We start from the raw sequence: 11281 nt of genomic DNA, 5'->3' as shown, positions 1-11281 counted from the left end.
AAAACCCTCAACCCTGCCTGTAGCTATGCAGGGGGATAGAATATAAGAAAATAAAGAGAGTGTAGAAAGTAATCTCAGCCCTAAGGAGCTGCAGCTGGGCCCATTATCAAAGATTAGGAACAGGCCTGACTTTAGCAGGCCCCAGCTGTAACCAGTGAGACGAAGAGGCTATAAAAGAGTGGGGTGGCTGGGTGAGGAGGGAACTGGGGTCAGTGGCTCCTTTGTGAGGCAGAAAGAGTCAGTGCTCTGAGGAGCTGCCCAGGAGAAACACCAGGAAGGTCTGGAACTTTTATGCTAAGGAGACAGCAATATGGGACCCCTGCAATGAGATGACAGCACAGGTAAGGTTTGGCTCTGGAGCTCCTCCTGGGGCAGCTCAGGGAATGACTCTGATGGGTTCCGCTCCGGGGCAAGCAGGGTTGATGCCAGCTCGCCTGTTGCTGGGCCATGTCCTGGGCAGAGTAGGCAGATAAGGTGTCCAAAAAAGTAATAATTGGCTCAGCTGCCCCCATCAGCAGTGAGAGCTTTGGCTGTGCTGCTCTCCCTGCCCCACTCCTGCTGTGTGGGCTCCTTCCCCCAGGCCCTTGGCAGGGAGGGACATCTGAGGTTGCTGGGTGGCTCCTATGTCTTTGCTGGTGTTTTCAATTTTTTTAATTTTTTTTTTTCACTTATTTATTTTATTTTTTAAATTTATTTCTGTTCCTTTAAGGGTTTTTATGGTTCCACCTTCCAGCACCTAAAGGGGTACAGAAGAGCTGGAGAGGGGACTTTTTACAGGCCCATGCAGTTGTAGGACAAGGAGGAATGGCTTTAAACCGGCAAAGGTATGCTTTAAATTGGATATTGGGAAGAAATTCTTCACTATGAGGGTGGTGAGGCTCTGGAATGTGTTGTTTAGAGAAGTCTGACCTTGGTCCCTGGTGTTCTTACCTTCTTCTAGACATTCAGTGGTGGCTGGGATTAACTTCTTAAAATAATGGGAAAAACTTGAATCTATGAATTTGATGCATATTGAATATTGGCCTTTCAAGCCTACTTTTTTTTTTTTTTAATATTAATATGTAGAGCCTTTCTGTCTGGTACTTCCATTCCTGGGACATCCACACCAGAGAAGGTGACTCCTTGTCAAAGCCCTGCCATTTTAGAGTCAGGTGTTCTTAGGAGTTTAAGATTGGACTTTATTTACTGTAGACTGTTCAGACCTTGCTGGGAGGTGGCAAGAGTATCAGAATGATCCCCTCTGGCCCATTTGTCTTTCTGTGCAAGCAGTGATTGTCTTCTCTCTAAGCCACTCTTGGCTTTAGGTGGGGTTTAAAAAAAACCAGAAATCTCCCAAACATCAAACCAAATGAAATTAATAACGTATTTAAGGAATAAAATTGCCTGACATAGGGTCAGGTGAGACAACGTGGCACGTCCTGGTGGATGGGAAGGAGGGAGGCAGTGGGGATGCTCTGACACTCCTGCCCAGGCAATGCCTGGCCGCAAAAACTGCTCCAGTGTTTCTGAAAGGCTCTGAAGTGTGTTCTGTGCACAGCTCATGTCACCCATGCCTCATTCATCACAGGGTCCAAGGTTGTTAGAGAAGAGATCCAGGTCTCAGTTGTGCCCATTTCTGTTTCAGTGCCATCAGTTAAGTCACTTTAGTTTTGTACATGTCAGAGGAAGGGATTCAGGTGCAGCAGGTTGCTCTGGCAGGAGCCAAGGGATGGTTTTGGCTCTTGCAAAGATGAATCTGTTCCCTTCAAGTGCCAATCCTTCCATCTAAACTGATGTAAGACTCCTCAACACTTTTCTATTCCACCTCATTGCCCAGATCCAGAACTCTGGTCAGGAAAAATTGCCTTCAGCAGAGGGAAGAGATTCATGTTTGGTGTGAGCAGAGTCTGTGACGGTGTTCACAGGGGTCTTAGCATGAGGTAAGAGATGAGGATCTGACTCCGTGTTCGTAAGGCTTGATTTGTTATTTTATTATATATATTACATTAAAACTATACTAAAAGAATAGAAGAAAAGGTTTCATCTCAGAAGACTAGCTAAGAACAGAAAGGAATGATAACAAAGGTTTGTGGCTGAGCTCTCTGTCTGAGCCAGCTGGGCTGTGATTGGCCATCAATTACAAACATCCAACATGGGCCAATCACAGATGCACCTGTTGCATTCCACAGCAGCAGATAATCAATGTTACATTTTGTTCCTGAGGCCTCTCAGCTTCTTAGGAGGAAAAACCCTAAGGAAAGGATTTTCCATAAAAGATGTCTGCATAGACCCAGCAGGACTTGAAGGGTGGCCTGGTTTTCATTCTAAGGATGTGCAGCTCTGCACTGAGCAGGAGGCTGTCAGGACCCATTTCCTCGTGTGTGTGTTTGTTTGGATGAGACCAGAGGTGCCAGCACCGCTTGCCAGGCAGCAGGGATTAGGTTTCCATCCTGTGCTTATACTGTATGTGTCAAAACTGGAAAAAAAAAAATACATTTATCAGGGACAAAGCATTGCTGACCAATTTTGCACCCTCTGGAGTGAACAGAAAGTCTGGAATCAATAAAAAGCCATCTTTAGGAAGCTGAGGCCAGATTAGGAAGAGCAAATGCACTGGAAAAGGCAGAAAGGGATAGACAGAGCAATTATGAAAGGCAGAAAATGACACTCAACCTTTAGAGACACAAATGGGGTGCTATGTCAGCAATTTAATCATCCATCCTATTTTCAGCACTGTGTTTGGATTAAAACCTCCCTCCCTAGCATGTCCTGGGTAAACAAAGCCGGGTCAGGGGCACATTTCCCTGCTCAGTGAGTGAGATAAATACAGAAAGATGTTTTTCACCTTTTGAGGAGAGCTTTTCCAAAGGAGGAGGAGTGGGAGCTCTTAGCCTGCTAGCAGGTAGTGTCTGTGGTGCACATTTCTCTCTCTGCCTTTTCTTTATTTCTCCTCCCTGAAGGATTTTTGAGCTTTTCTGTGCCACATACTCAGGTGAGAGTCCTCCTTTCCTCAGGGGCAGAGCTGTGCTGCAGCCTCCAGCTCTGCTGACACCTTGGATAACTCATGGCAGCCCCCAGGAGTTAAAAGGTTAAAATGTCATGTGAGGCTTGTGGGCTTCCAAAACCAGCAGTGAAATGCTCCTTCCCTCACCTTGCAAAACACCCTCAGCTTTCCACTTTGATTAAAAAAAAAAGGTGGTAAAAGTATTCTGCTGCAATGTTGTGCAGCTGTGCATTATAGCCAGGAAAAATATAAAAGGCTGGGAGAGGAGGCATCACCATGCTAAAATCTGGTCAGAGTTGTTATGAATAAGAAGTGTGACTAGGCCAATACTCAAGCAGCAATCAATTTATTATTTAATATGGTAAAGTATGAGCAATACAGCGCTCAGTACAGTGGGGGAAATTTTCCCTCCACCTGCACATCCATAGTTGAGGCTTACAGGTATTTATAGGGATACCCATCGGGTTTTTTGAGCAGTTTCTATTTCCAATCTTTTACTCATCAGCAATTTTTGTTCCAAATTATTACATCACAATTCTATACACTATTGTGATTTTATACAGTATTGTGATTTTTATTTCTCAGGAGGTATCTCAAAGGACTATCCCCAGATGGTGATGGTCCAGTTTCCAAAAGAAGAAAGATAAATCCCATCTGGTGAAGTCCAGCTCCCCAGATGTGGGTCCACCTTTTAGTGATGTCCAGCTTCCCTTTGGTCAAAACCATAAACCCTTGAGGTGATGTTCATCTTCCTTTCTCAAGCTGTTTTTCTCTGCTTCAATAAGGTGTCAGATAAGCATATTTCCTTTATATATATTCCAAAGCTATAGTTTCAAGGATGCAAGTAATACTCTAAAATTATACCTCAAAAGGTTATTATTGCAGGCCTTTTTTATGGATTAAATGCAAGCAAAAAGCAACATCTTTAACACCTTAATTCCAATGCTCCTAAATCAACTAGGGTTAATTGCAAACGAAAGACAGGTTCAAAGGCCTTTTTCCATGCTTTACTTTCCTCAGTTATTATTAGAATTCACAGCTCTCCCATTGTCGGGGTCCACACACGCCGCCTGTTTGTACCTGACATGAAACACAGCTTTGCATCATTAAGGAAGCTGAGCCCCTCCTGCGCTCCTGAGCAAGGAGTTAGCCAAGTTGCGCAAATCGCGTAAGACACGCAATTCGCGTAATTTACGTAAACTGCGGGAGTTCCGCAAATGACGTAACTTATGTAAATTGCGTGTTTTACGCAAATTGCGCACTTTACGCGAATTGCGTAAATTGCTCAATTTGCGTGAGTTACGCAATTTACGTAAATTGCGCGATCTGCGTACTTTACGGTATTTTAGGTAGTTGAGTTTTTTTTCTTTACCCATGACCACGCTAAAACCCGGTCAGAGTTAAGGAAGCTGCGTCCCTCCTGTGCTCCTGAGCAAGGCGTTTCCAGCCATGGGAGCACTGCAGCACCTTCCTGCAACAAGCACTGGGAAATGGGAACTGCAGAATTGCCTCACTCTGGGAGGCATCATGTGTTTGCTCATTTTATTTTCAGATAATGTGTCCTAAATATTCAGTACACACGTTCCTGCAACGAAAGACAGCAGCAACAAAAAAAAACCAACAAAACAAAAAAAAACAAAAAAAAACCCCAACAAAAAACATAAAACCAAAAAAAAAAAAAAAAAAAAAAAAAAAACAAACCTGAACAGCTGCTCCTTTGTTGTTGAGCAACAAAGAAAACCCAACTACAAAGCAGCTCTCCAAGGTCATATTATTCTTTCACAGTGGGGGAAATGAAGAGGCTTGAAACATTTTAGTGAGTTTGAGAATTTACTGTGGTGAGTTTTGGGATATGAACTTTGCTGCCTTGAGATGAGAGTCTTGCTGCACTATTGCTGCTTGAGCTTCTCCACAGAAATCCAGGAGCTACAACACCCAAATTGCAGAAATGTCTTATAGATGATCCCAGAGGAGATGCCAGGAAAGGAGGGAACATTCTCTGTCCCCTCTCTGGGTACAAGAGTAAGGCTTGTCTTAATACCACTCCTTTAAATAATAATTTACAATCTGTTTTTCACACAAAGCAGTTGTGCCTCTCAACCTGCTCTGTGCTGAGAGGAAAATTCAGTCTCTGGATTATGGGATTGATGGTGTGTGCTCATTGAGCTGTGCCATTCCTCAGGCAGATGAGAGCCCCAGAAATGCTTCCCAGGTGCTTTAAAAACCTTTCAGCCTTCCAGTTCCAATCCTGAGAGCTGCTGAAGGGAGGAACTGCTCCAAGCATTGGATTACAGAGGTGATGTGTGCAGCTGTGCAGTGAGCCAGCTCATCAGGTGTTTTCTTGCAGCAGATGGGGAAGATGAAATCTGCTGTTTCACAGGTGACATGCAGGCCTTTGGGTCAGTCTGCCTCCTGCCCAGTGGGGAGATGGCCAGAGGTGCAATGCCCTGGCATAGCTCAGTTTATTGACCTGCACGTGCTTTTGGGAGAGAAGGATCCAAGCCTGCTGCTGCTTCTGCACCAATGGTGCCCTCCCCAGCTGATAATTCCCCTGTCATAGCTGATTCTGTGTCCTGTTGCTTTTTTTCCATAAAATTAGGGTGTCAGGATGCTTCTCAATCATTTTTATGCTGTGTTTGCTGCCAACATGTCTGGCTCATCAGGAAGCCAGCCCTCCTAATACTCATTAGTGACAGGGAGAAAACCTCTCTGCTATTGCAGGCTTCTGCAGTCACCACAGCCAGAGAACAATATCCTAATTTTTTGGTTTGGAGGAATCTGAAATTCCTTTGGGTAGTGTCACTATAGGATGTGAAACAACACAGTGTGCACACACCGCTGCTCTCAAGGTGAAAAAGGGAAATATATTTTTGGACTCCAACACTTATAGATTTCCAAAAGTGGCAGTGGGTTGGAGGGTGACAGTGCCACCTCTCCAGTGCCACTGGACTGTCCATCAAATTTCTCCTCTTCCATAAAAGAATGCAAAACAATAAGTTATTTACAGGACGTGCGTGAGAAAGTTTGTTGCAAAAACGTAAACATCAGAAGGCTTAGAAAAACTTGAAAAATCAGGGTGGCAGGGTAGATGAAAAAGTTCCATGGTTTGTTGAGATCAGAGTAAAGGTTGCATTTGGGGTGTGGGCAGCTTTGAAGTTGCAACAAGCTCTGTGTGCAAACCTCAGTGTTTAAAAGAGACACATCCTGTCGAGTCCTTGAGTCCTGCTGGGGTTTGGATGCTGACCATCCAAGGAGCACCAAGGACAGCAGATGTGTGGTGGGGTTTGGGTGCTGACCATCCAAGGAGCACCAAGGACAGCAGATGTGTGGTGGGGTTTGGATGCTGACCATCCAAGGAGCACCAAGGACAGCAGATGTGTGGTGGGGTTTGGGTGCTGACCATCCAAGGAGCACCAAGGACAGCAGATGTGTTGTGGTTCAATGCAGAAGAACCATGAGGCACTGATCCTTGCCCATGTGTTGTTTGATAATTTGTCTCCTTTAGGGCTTCTGGGCAGGAGAAGAGGGGTATTTATGGATTTGTAAGAATTTCTGGGTGAAGATTACCCTTTTATGAACCCAGGGGTTGGGGTCCTCTTGTTTGAGCATCATTCTCTCTGATGCCCAAATGCCACTTGGCACAGTAGAGGTGGTGTTGGTACAGAGATGGATTCTCATTTCTGAACCCACTTGTGCAGAGAATGGGCCTGATTGCTGAAAAGATCCCCAGGGTTTGCATTTGGAGCAGTGCCCCAGGAGCTGATGGGGATCAGCAGAGCTTCACAGGAAAATCTGCCCAGCACCCGCTTGCATTTTTCTGCCTTCAGCAGAAGCTATCAAGTTAATGCTAATTTAAATTCTCACTTAGGCATCTGTAGGTATAATTGCATAAAGCACTGCACATTAAATTACATCCACACATGGCTTTGGATTCAGAGTCTTCTGAAAGGCTCCATATGTTAGCCTGTTTCCAAAATGCATTGGCCACTGAAGACCCAGTGCTGTTCTGCACCCCTATTTTGCTTGGACACAGAATGATCTAACCTTTTATCTGAGTTAATGATACCCTGGTGCCAGTTCAGTTCCCACAGCTCTCCCATGTCATTGGGAAGCAGCACCCTTAATATTTTATGAACCATTTTACTGATGGCTCCCAAGCCCATGGATCGCACAAGTTGGTCAGGATGGGTCAATAAAAACCGCAAATTCAACAGAAGCTCAAATCCCAGTTGTAACATGCTTTAATTAATCACCAGAGCTATGGAATGCCTAGAACCAGGCAGGATCCTGAAAGCAAAGCCCACCTGAAACCTGCATGGAAAACAGAGCCAGAGGGTGTTATCTGAACATATCTTGTTGTCACAGACATCTTTTATGAAAAATCCTTTCCTTAGGATTTTTCCTCCTGAGAAGCTGAGAGGCCCCAGGAATAAAAAAGGAAAACATTGATTATCTGCTGCTGTGGAATGCAACAGGTGCATCTGTGATTGGCCCGTGTGGGATGTTTGTAACTAATGGCCAATCACAGCCCAGCTGGCTCAGATAGAGAGCTCAGCCACAAACCTTTGTTATCATTCTTTGTTATTCTATTCTTAGCTAGCCTTCTGATGAAATCCTTATGATATATATATTATATTAAAACTAGTGTAGTTTTAATATAATATATATCATAAAATAATAAATCAGCCTTCTGAAACACGGAGTCCGATCCTCATCTCTTCCCTCATCCTCAGACCCCTATGAACACTGTCACACCTTGGTTTTAGGATGCCACAGTTGTTGATTTTTTTTTTTTTTAATTTTATTTCACAAAGGACCACCTTTAAAGAGAAACAATTCCTGTCCCTTGGAGCTCCCAGGGAGGAGCTGATGTGAGTGTGTCCCTTGATGGCACCAGCAGCATTCCAGTCCCCCCACCAAGGGGTGAGGAGATCTGTCCTGTGACATGGTGGAACAACAATTCCCTTGGGGGAATTGTGTCTGCTGGGCCAGTTTGCAAGGGGCAAGGTTGCTGTTGTCATTGGACACTTCACAGCTCAGTCCTTGAAAAGTTGCTAACACCCAGTTTTGGGTGTCACAGAACTCCAGTGGCCTTCTGCTCAGCCTGTGCACGCTGCTCTCAGCACACGGAGCTGTCTTAACGCTGCATTAATGTTCTCTCCTCTCTGTGCATGTGTAGAATTGAAATCCCTCTTGGGGAAGAAGCTTATTCCAAGTAAATTCCTAAACAATCAGCTGAAAAAAAAATACCCTTCTTTCACTTGATTTGCTGCTCCCTGCCAATTGCATGTGCATGCCAGGTCTTGAGCCTGGTACTGGAGCTGAGCCTTGACGGAGGAATTGTCTACACAAGGCTTCTCCTTCAGTTTTGGGATCCTGTGCTGATTTCTGGTGAGAGAAGTGATCATAAATAGACAATGTTTCTGTGTGGCTCTTGAAAAATGAAGAGCAGCTTTGGCCAAGGCAGGTGTTGTGGTCAGATCCTGTCTGCTCTTCATGGAGTTTTTGGTCTCTTGTGTGGGGCAGGAGTTCATGTTGCAGCATCTCCTGCATCTGGGCTTCACTCCCTCATCCTCCATTAATTATTTCTGAGGGTTATCTGGCTTCACTGGCCAAAGATGCTCTGCTAGGACACCTTCTCCTTTAATTCTTTCAGGTCCCCTCAGCTTTCACAGCCTTGTCTAGTTTTAAATCCTTTGACATTTGAAACACTGTTCCCCTGCAAGGCCTTCTCCCAAATCCCAGCTTCTCAGGAGGCCCAAGGGGACAGTGTTGGCCAAGGGTGGAGCTGTTCTGCGTTTGTTGGTGGTGCCTGGTAGTGAACACTGTGTTCAGAGCTGCTCTGCTGCTTCTGCCCATCACTTTGACAGGGAAGGAGTGTGCTGGGATGTGATAAATCACTAAATTGTCACTTCTAAATGCTGCTTGCAATGAAAACATTGTGTATAAACCCTCCTAAATGGTGTTAAATTTGTCTGCTGTATTTCTTCCCTCCCAACACTGCTGCTCTAAGTATGATCCCTCAGTAGGCTCAGTGTTTCTTTGTGTTTTGTTTGACATTTATGCCCACTTTCCCCAAATCTCTGGGGGTTCTTTTTAAAATGTGATATTGATTTTTTTTCTTGGTTTTAAAAAAAAACCCTGAAACACACACACACACACACACACACACACACACACACACACACACACACACACAAGAAGCAGGTCTCCATGGCTCAGCCCTGAGTGGTAAAGGAAGAGCAACAGGAAGGGTGGTTTGTGGTGCTGGGGAAAGTCTCTGCAAGGCTTAAAGAAGCATCTCATTTCCACAGATGGCTTTTCTTTTATTTTTTCTTTTTAATGGGTTATGATGCTGGGAAGATCTGGAAAGAGTGCAAGTCCCTCATTCCAGTTTGGATGTCTTGTTCTTAGAAATGTGTTCTTTCAGCTCTTGGAGAGCATAGTTTTGGTTTCACCCTCACATCCTCCAGTCTTGATGGCTCTGTTGTTTCTTTATTTCCCTTTTCCCTGCCCTCACTCCCCTGATGGCTGCAGGGATGTGATTCAGGCACCCATCACTGCTCTGTAGCTTCTTTACAGAGCTAAAACTGACTGGGTCTTTCACCCTCCTCTCATAGCAGTTGGTGCAGAGTGAGGCACATGGCAGGGCAGGGGTTTGATCTGTTGTTTTATCTTCTGGTTTGATGTTTAAACGTGATCACCGTGTCAGGCTGGGCTGCAGGGGAGCACAGTGACAACCACAATCAATCTGATAGAGAAAGGGTTTAAGGCTCCTAACAGTGCCATGGTGACTGAGCTGAGCTCAGCCTGGGTCTAGCTCAATCCCTGATCTGTCTAAAGCTCTTTCTGCGCTTTCCAGAGGCTGGGACAGCTGGGGAGGCTGCTGTCCATGAGCACAGGATGGCAGCTGTGGGCTGAAACTCACTGAGCTCCCTCCCTGTACGTGATGGGGTCGTGAGGGATTTGAAAGAAAAAACATTTCAATGTCTTTTGTCAGTCTTCCATGCTCATTTAAGCTGGCTGTTGGTGATTTGTAGTATTATTTTTAAATGCTTTCACTTTATAAATAAATATGCTATGAAGAGGGCTCCAAAGGAAAGATGATTAGTTACTATCCAACTGTTGCTAAATTCATGAGTGGATGGTTCATATACAGCATTTTTTAATGTCACTGATACCTGATACAGACCATTCCCAAGCTGTTTGGTAATTATTTATCAGCCATCAGCATCATCTGCATGGCCAGTGATGGCCAAAAAACAGGAAGGAGAGAAAGGGGTTAAGCTGTAGGCAGGAAAGGGAAGGCAGAAACCAAGCAGCAAACAATTGGCACCTGGGCTCAATTGAAGACTAAAAGTGGAAAAAAATGGCTTAATTGAAAAATCTGCGTATTGTGTGTGCAGTCTCCAAGGGGAAACAAACAAACCCATTCAAAGGAAGGGAAAAAAAAGGCAAAGAATTAAAAAATCCTGTGCTGTTGAGCAGAACTGGGGGGTTTAACTCTTACCAGTCTCGGGTAGAAATATTTTTATAACCAAACCATCTCCCTTTTAAAAGCATTTAGTTGGATTGAGTAATTTCTCAAGTCCTCCTAGCATCTTCCATCACTGGCTGGAGCTATTGGAGGCTCCCAGGGTAATGTTGGATGTGTTTAAAACCCTGGTTGTGGTGGGATGAGTGGGGGGATGATCCCTGATTTCTACTCATTGTCACAGGTACTCTAAAAACATGGATCTCAGCTTTCCCTCTCACTTCAGTGCTGTTTGGGAGCTCTCTGTAATTTTCCTAGACATGCTTTCAATATATTTCTCCTTTAATTTTGGTATTAACTTTCTCTAGATTTCTCTGGCTGCAGTAGGTTTACACTGCACAATCAGGGTTGTTGTTTTTTTTTTTTTTGCTTCTCAAACTCAGCTTGCTTTTTTTTTTTTAATTTTTTCAGCTCAGAAGTGGAAGGGCAGTGCCAGCACAGCAGCTGAGTGATATTTCAGAGGGCACAGGTGAGGGGTGACTTGGTGGCAGATGACACCAGCCAATGTCCCACGTGCTCCTGTTCACCAGCAGCTCCTGTGATGTTTGTGCATCTGCTTCCTTTGCTAATGCTGCTCCTCTAAAACCAAAAGTAAATGGGAAAATGGATCCATTTGCTACCACACTTATTTGCAGTAAAGCAAGGGGTTCTCCATTAGTTGGCAAGGTTGGGCACAGTGCGTGGCCTGAGCATGTATTATTAGCACCATCTCTTTGCTAACAGCTCCAGAAAGCAGCATGGAGAGAATTAGGGTTGAGCTTACG

At 44.6% G+C, this 11281-nt stretch overlaps 1 long non-coding RNA gene across 1 annotated transcript; it reads left to right on the top strand.

Annotated features, from left to right (window-relative positions):
* The first annotated feature begins 212 nt into the window (after nucleotides 1–212).
* On the top strand, nucleotides 213–8180 carry LOC132070460 (uncharacterized). Its single transcript, XR_009418003.1, has 3 exons — nucleotides 213–341; nucleotides 710–824; nucleotides 7798–8180. It is a non-coding gene; the product is annotated as an uncharacterized LOC132070460 (long non-coding RNA).
* The last annotated feature ends 3101 nt before the right edge of the window (nucleotides 8181–11281 follow it).

The sequence above is a fragment of the Ammospiza nelsoni genome, chromosome 3, assembly GCF_027579445.1.
Source record: "Ammospiza nelsoni isolate bAmmNel1 chromosome 3, bAmmNel1.pri, whole genome shotgun sequence".
NCBI classification, from domain to species: domain Eukaryota; kingdom Metazoa; phylum Chordata; class Aves; order Passeriformes; family Passerellidae; genus Ammospiza; species Ammospiza nelsoni.
The sequence above is the reverse complement of the archived record's forward strand: the minus strand, read 5'-3'. Positions and strand labels throughout refer to the sequence as shown.